We start from the raw sequence: 17,462 nt of genomic DNA, 5'->3' as shown, positions 1-17,462 counted from the left end.
GGCTATTCAAAATCCACTTCTGAACTTACGAGTTTGTTTTTTAAACTCTGTGGTTTTGTTTAATGATACTACTAGAGCACATTGATTTATATATCATCAGCTATTCAAAATCCACTTCTGAACTTACGAGTTTGTTTTTTAAACTCTGTGGTTTTGTTTAATGATACTACTAGAGCACATTGATTTATATATCATCGGCTATTCAAAATCCACTTCTGAACTTACGAGTTTGTTTTTTAAACTCTGTGGTTTTGTTTAATGATACTACTAGAGCACATTGATTTATATATCATCGGCTATTCAAAATCCACTTCTGAACTTACGAGTTTGTTTTTTAAACTCTGTGGTTTTTGTTTAATGATACTACTAGAGCACATTGATTTATATATCATCGGCTATTCAAAATCCACTTCTGAACTTACGAGTTTGTTTTTTAAACTCTGTGGTTTTTGTTTAATGATACTACTAGAGCACATTGATTTATATATCATCGGCTATTCAAAATCCACTTCTGAACTTACGAGTTTGTTTTTTAAACTCTGTGGTTTTTGTTTAATGATACTACTAGAGCACATTGATTTATATATCATCGGCTATTCAAAATCCACTTCTGAACTTACGAGTTTGTTTTTTAAACTCTGTGGTTTTTGTTTAATGATACTACTAGAGCACATTGATTTATATATCATCGGCTATTCAAAATCCACTTCTGAACTTACGAGTTTGTTTTTTAAACTCTGTGGTTTTTGTTTAATGATACTACTAGAGCACATTGATTTATATATCATCGGCTATTCAAAATCCACTTCTGAACTTACGAGTTTGTTTTTTAAACTCTGTGGTTTTTGTTTAATGATACTACTAGAGCACATTGATTTATATATCATCGGCTATTCAAAATCCACTTCTGAACTTACGAGTTTGTTTTTTAAACTCTGTGGTTTTGTTTAATGATACTACTAGAGCACATTGATTTATTAATCATCGGCTATTGGATGTCAAACATTTAGTAATTTTAACACATATAATCTTAGTGAGGAAACCCGCTACATTTTTCCACTAGTAGCAAGAGATCTTTTGTATGCACCACCCCCCAGATAGGGTAGCACATACCATGGCCATTGATAGATACCAGTCATGGTGCACTGGCTGGAATGAGAAATAGCCCAATTGGCCCACTGACAGGGATTGATCCTAGACTGACCGCGCATCAAGCAAACGCTGTAACATTGGGCTATGTCCCATTATGCATAACAGTTATATTACGTCTCCTCCCATGCATCCCAATCCCCAGTCCTAACTCACACCATATCAAAACAATTAAATTTCCATTATATTACTATATACGGTAATAAAATTACGGTACAGTAATAAAAACCATTCTGACTGTGCATTAAAAATATCTTTTATTGAACACATGTGCAATACAAAATCTCGCATGAGTAGTTCACTTGTTTACTTGAATGACTTCATGATCCTAGGTCAAACAAAGTAGTAATCTTTATTTAACGACGCCACTAGAGCACACTGATTTTTTATCTTATCATCGGCTATTGGACGTCAAACATATGGTCATTCTGACACTGTTTTTTTGAGAGGAAACCCGCTGTCGCCACATAGGCTACTCTTTTATGACAGGCAGCAAGGGATTTTTGTATTTGCGCTTCCCACAGGCAGGATAGCACAAACCATGGCCTTTGTTGAACCAGTTAAGGATCACTGGTTGGTGCAAGTGGTTTGCACCTACCCACTGAGCCTTGCGGAGCACTCGCTTAGGGTTTGGAGTCGGTATCTGGATTAAAAATCCCATGCCTCGATTGGGATTCGAACCCAGTACCTACCAGCCTGTAAACCGATGGCCTAATCACGACGCCACCGAGGCCGGTGATCCTAGGTCAATTAATTGCACAAAATTCACCAGGCGAAGTAAGATGTGCTATTAAATTAAACTTTTATGAAAGGTGGTATGTAATAAATACAGCACCACATACCAGTTTTTTTTTTAATGTTATTTATTGTGCGCAAGATTTATACCACTCTATCACGTCATGGTCTCACGGTATAATATTCTTGCACACTATAAACTTGTTCAATAAACAACATGGAAAAACAACCGGTATGTGGTTCTGTCTATATTATTACGCTTCAGATGCAAACACCGATCATATTTACATTGAAAAGCCAGCAAAGTAAATAAGCAACACCAGGAGCATCATAAAACCAAAAATATCCCGTGAACTATTTATATATACACAACATGGGTAGACGTATTTAAATGATTCTAATACACCTCGCGCTGAATGGAATTTTGCTTTATAAAAGTAAACATAACCTATTATTCTTTGGCCTTAATTTCCATTTATTGAGGAAAATGTGTTCATATACAGACACACGAAACACACACACAAAAGCTTGTTGCTTCTGTTCCATAGACAACTGGTCCTCTTGGTGCTATATCCATGTCGAAAGGCTTTCTGAAAATACAATACGAATCTCTCGGTCGGAACCCAGGTTTTCCATTCAGCCATTGTGGACCGTTATTAAATTACCCTCGCACAAATAACACGACAGGCACGGCAAGTCAACGGAGCTTTTCAATGAAACGTTTCAAGCGTGGCGGTGTGCATATTTATTTCATCTGTTAGGAGAAGATAGGACGGTTCTTTGTCATGCTGAATTAGAGCAGAAATTACTGAGGATGAGGCATTGGCATCCAGCAAATATGTAGGGTGGGAAACGGGGGAGAGATTTCGGGAAAAACAGTGAAACTGTACACAGACGAACACAGGCACTTAGGAATGATATCTAGGGGGTGGGGCTGGGAAACAGGGAGAGATTTCGGAAACACAGTGAAACTGTACACAGACGAACACAGGCACTTAGGAATGATATCTAGGGGGTGGGGCTGGGAAACAGGGAGAGATTTCGGAAACACAGTGAAACTGTACACAGACGAACACAGGCACTTAGGAATGATATCTAGGGGGTGGGGCTGGGAAACAGGGAGAGATTTCGGAAACACAGTGAAACTGTACACAGACGAACACAGGCACTTAGGAATGATATCTAGGGGGTGGGGCTGGGAAACAGGGAGAGATTTCGGAAACACAGTGAAACTGTACACAGACGAACACAGGCACTTAGGAATGATATCTAGAGGGTGCGGCTGGGAAACAGGGAGAGATTTCGGAAACACAGTGAAACTGTACACAGACGAACACAGGCACTTAGGAATGATATATAGGGGGTGGGGCTGGGAAACAGGGAGAGATTTCGGAAACACAGTGAAACTGTACACAGACGAACACAGGCACTTAGGAATGATATCTATGGGGTGGGGCTGGGAAACAGGGAGAGATTTCGGAAACACAGTGAAACTGTACACAGCTGAAAGTTTGTTTTGTTTAACGACATCACCAAAGCACATTGATTAATTAATCATCAGCTACTGGATGTCCAACATTTGGTCTTTCTGACACGTAGTCATCAGAGGAAACCAGCTAAATATTTTTTAATGCAGCAAGGGATCTTTTATATGCACTTTCCCACAGAGGAAAGAACATACCACGGCCTTTAAACAGTTGTGATGTACTGGTTGGAACGAGAAAAAATCCAATCAGTTGAATGGATCCACCGAGATGGTTCGATCCTATGACGCAAGCACCTCAAGCGAGCACTCAACCGACTGAGCTACATCCCTTCCCTTTACACAAATGAAACACAGGCCCTTAGGAATGATTTTTAAGGGGGCGGGGGGGCACAATATCTAGCAAATATGCAGGGTGGAAACAGGGAGAGCTTTTAAGAACATGGTTAAACCTTACACATATGAACACAGGCCCTTAAGAATGATATCTAGGGGAGACAATATTTCTAGTGGAGGAGTGCGCTGTTAAATAAAACATTTCCTTCCTTTCTTTCTTCCTCTCTAACACTACATGCATATGTAAAAATTATCAAATGTTTGACATCCAATAGCCAATGATTAATAAATCAATGTGCTCTAGTGGTGTTGTTAAACAAAACAAACTTCTTCTAATGGAAAAATGTAGCAGGTTTCCACTAAGACTGTAAACATTATCAAATGTTTGACGTCCAATAGCTGATGATTAATAAATCAATGTGCTCTAGTGGTGTTGTTAAACAAAACAAACTTCTTCTAATGGAAAAATGTAGCAGGTTTCCACTAAGACTGTAAACATTATCAAATGTTTGACGTCCAATAGCCGATGATTAATAAAATCAATGTGCTCTAGTGGTGTCATTAATCAAAACAAACATTTAAATTTCAATCAAATTGACTCACATAGTAACAATAATTACTTCCACACAATATCAACTGTTAAGTGGGTCAGCCAACTTGGTTTGTTATTTTTATTATTTGTGTCGACACTACTAAAACATCTACTTGTTAAATCTTGAACATAAAACTCTATTTAAAATGTCCACTTGTTAAAACTTGTACATAAAACTCTATAACGTCCACTTATTAAAACTTGAACATAAAACTCTATAACGTCCACTTGTCAAAACTTGTACATAAAACTCTATAACGTCCACTTGTCAAAACTTGTGTAAATAAAAGTCGAGCCATCACTGAGTAAGAAAAATCAATAAGTAACAGTTTTATGTGTACTCGAAATATCTCTAAGTGTTCAAGTACGTAAACTTGCCAGGTCAGACAGACAAACGAACAGGACTAAACTCTACACACAGTAAACCTGTTAAAACATCAAATAACACCTTCAAACAGAGCCAGGCACACATACATGCAAGATGTGAAACCGCCAGGACAAACAGGTTTTTAATCTACCTGTTTCTTCTTCAATGTATTTTCAAATATTTATCAATTTCACTGTGGCTATATACATACAAGTAGCAGCCAGTGACACTTGAGTTCGCAATATGGTATAATATGCTGTGTAGTATTGTGACCATGTATAACCCCTGCAATTAAGAAAATGTCCCCCCCCCCCCCCCAAAAAAAAAAACATGCCTTGAGAAAAAAGGAAGGAAATGTTTTATTTAACGACGCACTCAACACATTGTATTTATGGTTATATGGCGTCGGACATATGGTTAGGGACCACACAGATATTGAGAGAGAAAACCCGCTGTCGCCACTTCATGGGCTACTCTTTTCGATTAGCAGTAAGGGTTCTTTTATATGTACCAAATCACAGACAGGAGTACATACCATAGCCTTTGATACATGTATACCAGTCATGGTGCACTGGCTGGAATGAGAAATAGCCCAATGGGTCCACCGACAGGGATCGATCCCAGACCAACCATGTATCAAGCAAACACTTTACCACTGGGCTACGTCCCACCCCTATTGTGACCATGTATAGAGCCTACCTCTAGATATACAGCGTGTATACCTCTAGATATACAGCGTGTATACCTCCAAATGATATCATACAGTTAAAGTTTGTTTTGCTTAATGACACCACTAGAGCACATTGATTTATTAATCATTGGCTATTGAATGTCAAAATGTTTTGTAATTTTCACAGTTCTCATTTTTCCATTAGCAGCAAGACTTTTTTTTTATACACACCATCCCACAAACAGGATAGCACATACCACAGCCTTTGATATACTAGTCGTGGTGCACAGTGTGGAATGGGAAATAGCCCAATGGGCCTACTGATTGGAATCTATCGAAGACCTGCTGCACATCAGGTGAGTGCTTTTAACACTGATTAACAAGAGGCCTTTTGGCGTGGTTGCCTAACACCTCTTCAATTAGCTCGAGTACAGGTAAGACCAAGGACAAACTTTACGTTTATCTATACACCCAAAGGCTACAGGTACATGCATGCAATATGTCAGATTTATCTTCATCTCTGCTATCTTTATGTGTTTATTATACCCAAAGGGGGGCGAGAAGTAGTCCAGTGGTAAAGTGCTTGCTTGATGCACGGTCTGTTTGGAATCGATCCCCGTTGGTGGGCCCATTGAGCTATTTCTCATTCCAGCCAGTGCACTATGACTGGTATAGATCAAAGACTGTGGTATGACATAATGTACTATCATGTCTGTGGGATGGTGCTTATAAAAAAAGAGCCCTTGCTACTAATGGAAAAAATGTAGCGGGTTTCCTCTCTATGATTGTCAAAATGACCATATTTTTGACATCCAATAGCCGATGATTAATAAATCAATGTGCTCTAGTGGTGTCGTTAAACAAAACAAAAACTAAATTATACCCAAAGAAAACAAAAACAAAATTATACCCAAAGGGTACATGAAAATAAAACGAATCAGATTTATCTTATCTCTGTTATCTTTATATGTTTATTAAACTCAAAGGGTACATGAAAGTAACCCGATTCAGATATATATTTATCTCTATTGATTCATTCATTTCAACTTATTCTTGTGCTTATATCCAATTAAGGTTCAAGCACGCTGTCCTGGACACATACCTCAGCTATCTGGGCTGTCTGTTCAGGACTGTGGGTTAACAGTTAGTAAGAAAGAAGATGGTGTAGTGGCCTTACACCTATCCACTGAGTTATTAAAACTTGATCTGGGTTGAAGCCGGTACCGGGCTGTGAACCGTGTACCAACCAGTGGGTTAGTGGTTAGTAGTTAGTGGTTAGTGAGAGAGAAGATGGTGTAGTGGTCTTACACCTATCCACTGAGGTATTAAAATTCATTCCGAGTGGGAGCCAGTACCGGACTGTGAACCCAGTACCTACCAGTGGGTTAGTGGTTACTAGTTAGGGGTTAGTGAGAGAGAAGATGGTGTAGTGGCCTTATGCCTACCCACTGAGTTACTAAAACTAACTCTGGGTGGGAGCCAGTACCGGACTGTGAACCCAGTACCTACCAGTGGGTTAGTGGTTACTAGTTAGGGGTTAGTGAGAGAGAAGATGGTGTAGTGGCCTTATGCCTACCCACTGAGTTACTAAAACTAACTCTGGGTGGGACCCAGTACCGGACTGTGAACCCAGTACCTACCAGTGGGTTAGTGGTTACTAGTTAGGGGTTAGTGAGAGAGAAGCGGGTGTAGTGGCCTTATGCCTACCGATTGAGTTATTAAAATAACTCTGGGTGGGAGCCAGTACCGGGCCGTGAACCCAGTACCTACCAATGGGTTGGTGGTTAGTAAGAGGGAAGAGGGTGTAGTAGCCTTCCACCTACCCATTGAGTTGTTACAACTCGTTGTAGGTGGGAGCCGGTAGCGGGCTGTGAACCCAGTACCTACCAATGGGTTAGTTGTTAGTGGTTAGTAAGAGAGAAGAGGGTGTAGCGGCCTTACACCAACCCACTGACTTGTTAAAATTCACTCTAGGTGAAAGCCAGTACCGGGGTGTGAACCCAGTACCTACCAGTGGGTTAGTGATTAGTAGTTAGTGGTTTGTAAGAGAGAAGAGGATGTAGTGGTTTTACACCTACCCACTGAGTCATTGAAACTTGCTCTGGGTAGGAGACGGTACCGGGCTGCGAATCCAGTACCTACATGTACTATCCGTGACCACACTACCAAGGCTGGCTATCTCTATTATTTTTATATATGTTTATTATACCCAAAGGGTACATGAAAGTAAAAGGAAACAGATTTATGTTTATCTCCGTTATCTCTGTGTGTTTATTATACCCAAAGGGTACATGAAAGTAAGTTGAGTCAGATTTATGTTTACCTGTATACCCAACAGGTACGTGTCAGTAATCAGTCCAATCGCAGCCATTAATCAACCACCGGTTTGTCACCTGTCCATTGTACATGTGTTAATCATGCGTCTATCAGCAGTGCAGTATTTATTACATGTTCAACAAACGTGGCTTACAGTTTTATTATCGAGCAGTCTACCTGTTAGTTATTGACACATACACCACTGTTAACCGTCTGACTGTCATAGAGTTCTGTGCCAGGTAACAGAGAGGTCTACCTGTTGGTTATTGGCACATACACCACTGTTTACCGTCTGACTGTCATAGAGTTCTGTGCCAGGTAAGATAGAGAGGTCTACCTGTTGGTTATTGGCACATACACCATTGCTAACCGTCTGACTGTCATAGAGTTCTGTGCCAGGTAACATAGAGAGGTCTACCTGTTGGTTATTGGCACATACACCACTGTTAACCATCTGACTGTCATAAGGGTTCTGTGCCAGGTAACATAGAGAGGTCTATGGCTAATGGCACAGGTGACATAGAGAGGTCTACCTGTTGGTTATTGGCACATTTACCACTGTTAACCATCTGACTGTCATAGAGTTCTGTGCCAGGTAACATAGAGCGGTCTACCTGTTGGCTATTGACACATACACCACTGTTAACCATCTGACTGTCTTAGAGTTCTGTGCCAGGTAACATAGAGATGTCTACCTGTTGGTTATTGATACATACACCACTGTTAACCATCTGACTGTCATAGAGTTCTGTGCCAGGTAACATAGAGAGGTCTACCTGTTGGTTATTGATACATACACCACTGTTAACCACCTGACTGTCATATAGAGTTCTGTGCCAGGTAAGATAGAGCGGTCTACCTGTTGGTTATTGATACATACACCACTGTTAACCATCTGACTGTCATAGAGTTCTGTGCCAGGTAAGATAGAGCGGTCTACCTGTTGGTTATTGATACATACACCACTGTTAACCATCTGACTGTTATAGAGTTCTGTGCCAGGTAACATAGAGAGGTCTACCTGTTGGTTATTGATACATACACCACTGTTAACCATCTGACTGTCATAAGGGTTCTGTGCCAGATAACATAGAGAGGTCTATGGCTAATGGCACATACACCACTGTTAACCATCGGACTGTCATAGAGTTCTGTGCCAGGTAACAGAGAGGTCTACCTGTTGGTTATTGATACATACACCACTGTTAACCATCTGACTGTCATAGAGTTCTGTGCCAGGTAAGATAGAGCGGTCTACCTGTTGGTTATTGACACATACACCACTGTTAACCATCTGACTGTCATAGAGTTCTGTGCCAGGTAACATAGAGCGGTCTACCTGTTGGTTATTGACACATACACCACTGTTAACCATCTGACTGTCATAGAGTTCTGTGCCAGGTAACAGAGAGGTCTACCTGTTGGTTATTGATACATACACCACTGTTAACCGTCTGACTGTCATAGAGTTCTGTGCCAGGTAAGATAGAGCGGTCTACCTGTTGGTTATTGACACATACACCACTGTTAACCATCTGACTGTCATAGAGTTCTGTGCCAGGTAACATAGAGCGGTCTACCTGTTGGCTATTGACACATACACCACTGTTAACCATCTGACTGTCATAGAGTTCTGTGCCAGGTAAGATAGAGCGGTCTACCTGTTGGTTATTGACACATACACCACTGTTAACCATCTGACTGTCATAGAGTTCTGTGCCAGGTAACATAGAGCGGTCTACCTGTTGGTTATTGATACATACACCACTGTTAACCATCTGACTGTCATAGAGTTCTGTGCCAGGTAAGATAGAGCGGTCTACCTGTTGGTTATTGACACATACACCACTGTTAACCATCTGACTGTCATAGAGTTCTGTGCCAGGTAACATAGAGTGGTCTACCTGTTGGCTATTGATACATACACCACTGTTAACCATCTGACTGTCATAGAGTTCTGTGCCCGGTAACCTAGAGGACTCAGAATGCTTACATCACATATAGGCAACTCTTACTGGTGTAAATATAAAGTTTGTTTTGCACATTAAGTGAGTGCTTTACCACTGGACTATGTCCCGCCCTGACAACTCAACTTTACCAGTTCCAATTTTAGACTTTTAAGAATGTAAACACATTTGTACAGCCCTCTTACATGCCAGTAATCCAGGTGAAAATTAAAACAGATGCCCCAGGATACCAAATAGTGACAGCACAGTGTTATCATGCAACGATTATTCTTGTCAAAGGAAACTGCACAGCAGGCAGTACGTCATAAACAATATATTGCTTATTACACAAAAGCATATTTTGGTTTTATTACGGAGTGTTTTCTTTATTTGTACTTAGTGTTGTTCTGTGGTAGACAAGAAGGAGTCATTATAATGTTTAGGGATGGGACATAGCCCAGTGGTAAAGCGCTCGCCTTGATGTGTGGTCAGTTTGGGATCAATCCCCGTCAGTTGCCCCATTGGGCTATTTCTTGTTCCATACAGTGTTCCACGACTGGTATGTCAAAGACTGTGGTACATGCTATCCTGTCTGTAGGATGATGCATGTAAAAGATCCATTGCTGCATTACGAAAAAATTTGCAGGTTTCCAATAGCCAATGATTAATGCATCAATGTACTCTAGTGGTGTTGTTAAACAAAACAAACTTCTTCTTATAATGTTTAATTCATGAGAAATAAAGTAACTAGCAAAACAAAAATACACATCGAATTAACGAGATCCAAAAGAGCATAGTCTGTAAGTGGCATAGCTAAATTTGTTTTTGTTTTATCAATCCATTCATCTATCCACTCAACTTTGTCGGTTTAGGATCGATCCCCATCGGTGGACCCATTGGGCTATTTCTCGTTCCAGCCTCCACAACTGGTGTAACAAAGGTCATGGTATGTACTACCCTGTCTGTGGGATGGTGCATATAAAAGATCCCTTGCTGCTAATCGAAAAGAGTAGCCAATAAAGTGGCGATAGCGGTTTTTTAAAATATATCTGTGTGGTCCTTAACCATATGTCTGATGCCATATAACCATAAATAAAATGTGTTGAGTGTGTCGTTAAATAAGACATTTCCTTCCTAACCATCCATCCATCCATCCATTCAACCAACCGATGATTCACTTCTTACACAAAGAGGCCGACTTTTTTCATTCCCACTCGACACAGTAATACAAATGTACCCCTGGTCTCACACCATATATTTAAACTAGTAAATTATTCTCCTATCAACTATGTAGTTTGGTTGATATCCCCACAAAGGCAGTTAGGAGAGATGTATAATTTTAGGATCAATACAAAATGAACTTTAATTGTTAGCCACTTCACCATGAGCCAGGCAACGTGAGGCATCCACACCCTGGTGAGCCATTGGTCACTAATTACACTTATCAACCTCACTGTGAAGAGCGACACGACAAGGGAGTGCACTCTGTAGACATGTGTCAGTGGCTCTCCTAACAATACCATTTGATGAAAATCAGTCAGCCCGAAATAGATAATTGTTTAATCTAGATTTGCCAATAATGTTATGCAGTGCATATGTATTTCAATAACTGTATACATGCATGTGTGTGTGTGTGGTTCTATTTCCTTGGTTTACTTAGTTCAAATTTATGATTGTCATTAGTTTTCTTGTTTAGCATTGCATGAATACATGTAGATTTATTGTAAGAATTAATAATACATTTGCAAATTTCAGGTAGTATCTGGGGAAAATTTTGGTCTTCGATATTTTTATCAGTGATATTTCTAGTCAATTAAAAATTGATTATCAGTTACTGTGTAATGTTTAAAAATTGTGTAGCGAACTTTGAAAATTGCGGAGCGACTCGTGACACAGAAAGGGATAGTTTATATGCACTTTACCACAGACAGGAAAGCACATACCACAGCCTTTGATATACCAGTTGTGGTGCACTGCTTGGACCTTTTCAAATAATGCAAATTTTGAATTTACGGACGCCTGTTAACATTTTCCAGGTAGGTGGCTGCTACAAGATCTGTTAAATATTGATGTGAGAGTGTGTTACCAAAAATATCTCCAGCAAATCTTCGTATTTCACAGTGAGAATGTCAGTTATTCAGGGTGAGGTGTTTCAAGTAGGTAAACTTTGGATTGAAAGCAAACATGAGGGAGTTTGTCAATTACGTACAAAGTCGTGTGTTACTTATGACAAGTGTAAAACACCCTTCACATACCGGGTAGAAGTCTACTCCTATACTCAGGAATGTTGCATTTCACAGTCGTATGATGTTATATGTAGATTTATCCTATAACTTACCCATGATATCCATGTCATAAACCCATGTGATAATTTACTTTATTAACCCAGTTAATAATGGCATGCAAATCTGCAAGGTCTCTAGGTAATTTGTTGCTGTGGATGGGTCATTTGCTTACAAGGCAACAAGACCTGTGTACCTGAGCGTAACGTTTTCAAAGATTTGTTTAAAATGTGTGACGTCAAACTAATCTGTGCTAATCGTCATGATGTCATATTATCGATGGCGAAAATTTAGTACTGTGATTTACTAAAAAAGTAATTAGAATGTTATTTTAGAAGTGTTATAGGATAAATAGAATTCGCTACTCATGTTTTTTAATATGTAAAATATCAATGTCGTCTAGTTAATCGGTGTTTGTCTCGGCAGAGCCTCGACAAATACCGATTAACACAGACTCAGTTGATATATTCCATATTAAAAAATACTTGTGACGAATCCTCAATTTATCAATGTGTGAAGATTTTAAATGAAGCAATGAAGTGCCTTTCACTGCATGAACTCAAGTTAATCAATGTGTGTGTAAAAATACAATTCTGTCAAATTTCACAATCGTATAATGTAGGGCCTCCACGAGTACTCATGGCACGTGTCTAGTCTAATCTAGCAAGACTCGAGTTCATTCACAGGGCTCGGATTTAATGATGGCACCGATAACAATTCTCGTCGTTGAGATATAAATTGCTGTAGGTAGAGAACATCACCGGTGGCACTTTTGTGCCATCTGTAAAGCTCCTCAACAATGGCAAAATATATACACCTAGTGTACATTATCTGCCAATATTTAACATTTGCACATTTGAAATATGTCTACATATAACAAGATAGCCTTTCAGTCAGGTTTATTTGCTGCAAATGTCACTTTAAAAAAGAACTGCCACAGGCAGGCTCATAATTTCTGTCGGTGGACTGTTTCACCCATGGCAATTCTTTTAAAAATTGCTGTGGGAGACAAATTCTTAAGTTCGAGCCCTGCGTTCACAGGACTCCAGTACTTGTGCAAGGAAGAGCACTCTCATTTAATTCAATTTTTACGTCACTTTCAGAGCTCTCAAGTTGGAACTTTCACAAGGAAAGAAAGAAAGAAAGAAATGTTTTATTTAACGAGGCACTCAACACATTTTATTTACGGTTATATGGCGCAAACATATAGTTAAGGGCCCCAAAAATATTTTGAACGAGGAAACCCGCTGTCGCCACTTCATGGGCTACTCTTTTCGATTAGCAGCTAGGGATCTTTTATATGCACAATCCCACAGACAGGGTAGTACATACCACAGCCTTTGATATACCAGTCATGGTGCACTGGCTACTTTCGCAAGGAGTGAGATTTTGTCTGGTCCGCTTGCTTTGCTCACTGACCCTCTGGAATCCGAATAAATCGGCGTGGGAAATAAGCGCGCTGACAATTGGTCAAGGTTAGAGATTCTGACCAATAAACAACGAAGACACGTATCATATGATTTTAATGCCGTACGGTGCTTAACAGGGCCGGCCGGCAGTCGCAGGCTTGTTTGTCTGTCATTGAGATCGAATGAACAACAAAAAAATATATATGTATAAAAAAATGTTTGCTATAATGTTTAAAATGCGCGAGAAAATCATGTACCGGCGTGAGAGCGTGACACGATGTTCAAATGCGTGAGACTTGACACCGAATGCGTGAGACTTGACAGCACTGCACTTTGCTATATATGCATGCCGCCAGTTACATTATAGGGCTATGAGACATGAAGGGAAAACAAAATTCGAAAGCGTGGCATTATTTGGCATGCGTGTTCAGAGTGTGGAATTAAGATGCATAATGCTATTTTACTTTATTCCTTAATCTCATTATCATCTAGTGTTGGGTACTTGGGTCCGGGTTGAGTTTAACCCTCGAGTATAATCTGGACTCGTTGAGGCCCTAGTACAATGCAATATTTATATCAATGCGTGAAGATTTGCAAAAAAAAAACTGTTCGTTTTGTTTAACAACAACGCTAGAGCACATTTATTTATTAATCATCGGCTATTGGATGTCAAACATTTGGTAATTCTGACATATACATATAGTCTGAGAGAAGAAGTTTGTTTTGTTTAACGACACCGCTAGAGCACATTTATTTATTAATCATCGGCTATTGGATGTCAAACATTTGGTCATTTTGACACAGTCATAGAGATGAAACCCGCTACATTTTTCCATTAGTAGCAAAGGATCTTTTATATGCACCATCCCAAAGACAGGACAGCACATACCATGGCCTTTGACATACCAGTCGTGGTGTGAAGATCTGCATGACATACATGTAGATACCAAGTACAGCAAAACAATATCGAAGAATGATATCCGACAGTAAGAAAATTAATGTTGATGGTCTATCTGAAATGGTTTCATAGTCAAAAATATACCAGAGATTACAGGTTTAACATAACAACTACATTTATCCAGCAATTACTGTATACATTGCCAAGAAATGAAGACTAGATAAATCTCTATATTTTCGGTCACTGACCTAAAATATAGGTCATGTGACATAAGCCCGACTCGACTTCGAGTATTTCAGAATAGATTTTCAATAAACATACTATTTAAATCATTTGTTGAAGTACAGTAAATACAAATAACTTTTAGTTTTACGATAACAATACAAAACTTGTATATTTATTTATGAATTAGTTTAGGAATGCTTTTTAAATATGACAGAATGTAGCTAGCATCTTACAAATAATGACAATACTCAATTTGTGTACACAAAACTGGAGTATATAATGATTTTTCGAGTATTCCTGTGGGATTGCAGGATAAAAGAAATAACTGGTTACTGTCTGAAGACATCTGCTTTATCCTGCTCAGGTCGAATGGCGAATACAGCTCGGCAGAGCTTCGCTGCATTCACCATTCTAACTTTTGCAGGATAAAGCCGATATCTTAAGACAGTAACCAGTTATTCCCTACAACAGAGTTCAACAAATCCGCTAGCCCGACGCCCGTGGCTGGTGGTTTTTAAGTTCAGGCTATCGCTCGATCGTGTTGTTTGTTTGTTTTGTTTTTTTCATCTCGGCTGAAATTTCGTTTAATAAATTTGATTGTGATGTTTGTCATCGAATAATATCAACAACACAATCAGTATATAATAATAATCCACTTGAACTAGGTCTGCAAACTGCAGTAACATGCTATCTCTACATCGCCACAGTTACAGCATTGTTTATTTTTCCCTTTCAAGTTTCTGGCACAGGAAATAAGTCTAATGACATGCGTGTTTTGATTGGTTGGACACGTCACGTGGTAGTTAATCTCGCACATATGTTTTAGACTAAGAACTTGGAAATCACCAATCGCGACATCAGGTTAATCTCAATCAAGTAAACCCCAGTCATGCTTTGAATTTCAGTTTGTTTTATCGGCAATCAGGAAAACAATTTACTTTAATGGTAACCGCACATGCAATGACTCGGCTTGGCCTATTACGTGTAGCGGTCTGGATAATGCGTCACAGCTGCCGATACAATATGATACCTTTTTTGTTCATTAATTAACAATGGATTAGATGTCGCCGTTATATTCTTTTGGTATCAGTCTGACACGGGATAATGCCCTGTATTTGAGCAATTGGCATCACCGTTCCTGGCGACATAAATAGTAGGGCCCTAAATGTATAACCCACTACCGAATACACTGAACCATCTATTACTGTGTGTCACACTGTCGTACCCTCATTTAAATTTAATTATTTTGATAGTGGGTTTAGATATCAACCATGAGTTTGCTCAATTATTTTTCCTCGGAGGGAGGGCAAAAGCGAAAATGGAACAATGACAATGGATCACACTTGACAAAAAAACAAATGTACAGCACGACAAAAAATTTAAAGTTACAACATGATTTAAGTGTTTGTTTTATTTTACTGTTATACTTGTAAATGTGTAATGTTACAAACATTATATAAAAATCCAGTTATAATTGGGAATTTGGGCTAGTGCTTTATCTTGGTGGGCTAGTGGTTTTCACAAACCCACTAGCCCTGTGGCTAGTGACTTTTCAAAATATTTGTCATACTCTGCCTACAGGTATGTATATTACCAGTAAATGATATAAGATTTTAAACAATGGCAAAGCCATAAAGACTCACACATAATGTTGTGTATATTGAATAGTCAAAAGAGAAATCAGTCCACAAACTGGAAAGTCTCTGAAATGTGGGAAAATTTAAGAGTAGTAGTCTAAGCTATCACACTTTCCAGAAAACTTGTAACTTGATTTCCAATGATTTCCATTCATATGGTTAAAGCATGCTGTCCAGGGCATCTCTTGGGTACCTCCCCTAGTTTGTAATGATTAGCGAGATAGAAATATGTGTTTTGGACTTTGGAGGCAGTGCCAGGATTCAAGCCTAGTACTTGTCAGACTTGAGGCCAATGGCTAAACCACTACACCAACAAGTATGAACAAGTACTGTCTTGGCTAGTTGAGCCAGTCAAAACTGAATACACATATCCATAGAAGTAAAGTTTGTTTTGTTTAACAACACCACTAGAGCACATTGATTTATTAAACACTGGGTCTTGAGTGTCAAACATTTCAGGGATAGCTCTGGCAATCACCATATTCGCCAATTGCGAATTTTGAAAACAATTGGCGAATTTTAGTTTGATTTGGCGAAATAATTTTACATTTTATTAGAAAATAATTGGTTTGCTGTCATTTTTTAAGCTTAATATATAATTTGGCAAAACGTTGTGTTCACTCAGAGCTAGCCATGCATTTGGTAATTTTGACATATAGTCTTAGAGAGGAAACCCGCTACAGTTTTCCATTAGTAGCAAAGGATACATGTATCTTATATGCACCATCCCACAGACAGGATAGGACATACCACAGCCTTTGATACACTAGCAGAGCCAGTTTATCCTATTAGCACATGCTATGGGCCCCATGCATCAGGGCCCCCCGCGGTAATGTATATATTTATTTTCCCCTCACCCCGAGGGGGTTGCAAAATATATATATATCCTGGGAAGGGGGACCTGCTGTTATTTGTGCTACAGGCTCTGCAAAACTGGCTCTGTATACCAGTCATATATTGGCTGGAACAAGAAATAGCCCAATGGGCTCACCACCAGGGATCGATCCCAGACTGACTGCACATCAGGTGAGAGCTTTACCACTGGACTACAAGTATGTCCTGTCTGAATACACTGGCTTGTCGAGACTTGTATGTACCTGTAATTAATCAGTTGACTTTGCCAGGTGTGTTATAGTAATGTCAAATCAAGCCAGTGATTAATCTTTTATCTGGATTATCTCACCTGGAATTTGGCATTGTTATCAATATTATAAAACCGTGATCAAGACCCGACCGACTTCAATCTCCTTCTGTGTGTCAAATGATCCGCGTGAAGAAAAATAATGGGGCCAATTTGGTCACAGGAGAATTATATGTTTTATACACACTCACTGAAAGACCAGGCATCAATAACAATACTGGTAGTTCACCCAAAACAACCGTATTAAACATGGAGGATTGACGACAAAGAAATGTC

General features: G+C 39.3%; 1 protein-coding gene across 3 annotated transcripts in view; it reads right to left on the bottom strand.

Annotated features, from left to right (window-relative positions):
* Window positions 1-17,462, bottom strand: part of LOC121385238 (F-box/LRR-repeat protein 7-like) — an 80,688-nt gene that overhangs the window by 24,892 nt on the left and 38,334 nt on the right. The gene's annotated exons all lie outside the window — the stretch shown is intronic.

The sequence above is a fragment of the Gigantopelta aegis genome, chromosome 11 (assembly GCF_016097555.1).
Source record: "Gigantopelta aegis isolate Gae_Host chromosome 11, Gae_host_genome, whole genome shotgun sequence".
Lineage (NCBI taxonomy): Eukaryota > Metazoa > Mollusca > Gastropoda > Neomphalida > Peltospiridae > Gigantopelta > Gigantopelta aegis.
This window is presented reverse-complemented; position numbering and strand designations above follow the sequence as displayed.